Source organism: Humulus lupulus, chromosome 2, assembly GCF_963169125.1.
Source record: "Humulus lupulus chromosome 2, drHumLupu1.1, whole genome shotgun sequence".
In the NCBI taxonomy this organism is placed as follows: Eukaryota; Viridiplantae; Streptophyta; class Magnoliopsida; order Rosales; family Cannabaceae; genus Humulus; species Humulus lupulus.
Genome location: NC_084794.1, coordinates 39,446,431 through 39,449,089, shown reverse-complemented (window position 1 = coordinate 39,449,089; position 2,659 = coordinate 39,446,431).

Below are 2,659 nucleotides of genomic sequence, written 5' to 3'. Positions count from 1 at the left end.
TCTAAATTAGTGATAGACTCGCTAAACGAGTCGTTTGGACTAAAACATGTGATTAAGCTACTAAAGGTTCAGGTATGCAAAATTTTGGTCAAGACATACACATTTCCATTAAACAAAAACTTTTGTCTTTACATGGGATTAAAAGTTGGTTACACTCAAGGGATTACAAAATAACCCGGCCTAAGCGGCAAAAAGGGTCCAAACCCTACCTCCCCTGTGACTTCTCGGCCGTGGCGGACGAGAGGACTTCATATGTACACAACACCGCTATCGCTCTCAAATCATGGCTAGCCAAGCTTCTCCTTACCCTTACCTGCACCACAAAGCACCTGTGAGCCAAAAGACTCAACAAGAAAACATAGTCAAACAGTTCACAGAATACAACAACATGCCTAACAGTAATAACTGGCACTGGGCATGCTCACTGTTCAAATAAATGACCATAGGGTCTCACAAGTGCATATCGCACTCCCACCTATTCGTATGGCATCCGAGCCAGTCAAGTGCATAAGGCACTCCCGGGGTGGCCTAGCCATAATGGCCTGCGCTCAACAAGCTTACGCCAATCACGGCTTATAAGCCGAGTCTTACAGACCCTCGACTTATAAGTCGAGCCCTCACTTTAACCAAATATATATATCCTTGACTAATAGGTCAAGCTTTAATCAAATATTACAGGATAGATCCTCAGCTTATAAACCGAGCTTCCTGATCATCATAAACAATTACGTAATACCTTCATTATACAAACACATACAATGCATTACAATACATTAACACAGATATACACATACATAATCATAATCATGCGCATTTATAGGGCTAACGCCCAAAATCAAGACTATATTCAGCATTCGGGCCAAGCCCTAATCATGTATAACACATACTAGGTGCAGTTTTCTTACCTTTAGACCAAGCACAAGCAAATAAACAAGCAAGCACGACCCCCGAGAACAATTCTCTCCCGAGTCCTAGCGGTAACCTAGTCACAACCCACAAATAAAATTCTCATTATTATTTGATTTCATAGTAGAGCCCCGGGACCAATCGCGTGCTCTCAAGACCTCCAATTTCCCTGCACGGGGTAGCAAAATCGTTCCCCAAGCCCCTGGGCCTATGCCCTAAAAATACAAAATTCAAGGCCCTGAAAATGGCCTAGCGACGTAGCACAGCCATACAGGCGTCGCGGCGCACAGCTAGGGCCCTTTGCCCTTGTTCATCTTAGTGCCGCGGCACGGAAGAACAGGGTCGCGACGCTCCTTTGCAAACCCAGAAAACTGGGGTTTTCCACCATTTTTCCCCGAGCCAAAGCTCTCAAATCCTGTCCCAAACTTGTCTGAAAGTCCCAAATGAGTTTAAAACCACAAATAACACATTATTGGTAATACCAACACCTCAAAAACTGAACTCAAATTCTCACTCAGATCAAAACCCAATCACAAGTTTAAAACTCTGCAGAAACATAAACCACAACTAAAATCTACCAGGAAAGCACAGCAGAACTTTACCTCAAAGAAGAATCACGGCCTCCAAGTTGTTCCACTTCAACCCTAGCTTCAAACTCTTAAGCTCTTTTCCTTTCCTTCCCAAGACTCAGCAAAACTCTCAAGATTCCAAGAGATAGAGGGAAAAACAAGAGAGAGAGAGAGAAAGGGTTAAGGGTGTTGAAAATGTTCTACTCCTTCCACTAACTTATGAACTCTCTAAGTGTAAACCCTCCTTAGCCTATAAATGACCAATTTACCCGTAGGCCATTATTATTCTTAATGCTCACAAGGGTAAATGAGTCTTTTACCCCTCTTTTCCTGCTAACCATAATTAACGCCTTGCAAATTCCCATGATCTCTAATTCCCTCAAATGATTACAAAAAAATTCCCCATTACCCGGTAACCCCCGGTAATGTGCTAAATTACTAGAATACCCCTAGGCTCACCCCGAGCCGGGTATTTGACCTCGTTGTGACTTTTCCGCTAACTTTCTCACTAGGATCGCCTCGTGCTGAATAACCCAAATATATCCACATAATAATGTGGTCTCAATCATAACACACACATATTCACAATTATACCCCCAACGGGTCAAAATTACGGAGATGTCCTCTAATAAGAATCGACCCTTATGCATATGTATTATTTCTAATCATGCAAGCATAATTATATTATAATATATTGCACATAATGACATGCTCACAACACATAAGCACAAAATTAATTTAGTTATTGCCTCATGGCCCCCTAATCCATGCACTAAGCCACATTGCGAAATTTGGGGTGTTACACAGGTATTTAACCCCATTGTGACTATTTAGCTAAACTGCTTTCTAGGACCGTCTCAGATCACACATCACAAATATATCACCACTCACTCATGGTATCAATCACAATATACACATATATCACATTTATGCCCTCAATGACTAAAATTACAAATATGCCCCTAATAACCAGATGGGGCCCACATGCATATTTAATTCACATAAACATGCATTTATAATCACATAATCATTTAATTCACACTTTAACATAATTAAATCAATTATTGCCATCCTGACACACTAATCAAGGCCCTAAGCCTTATTAGCAAATTTAGGACGCTACAAGACCAATCAAAGCTGTTAATGATCGAGGTACACGAGGGGTTTTGTGGAGATCACATTGG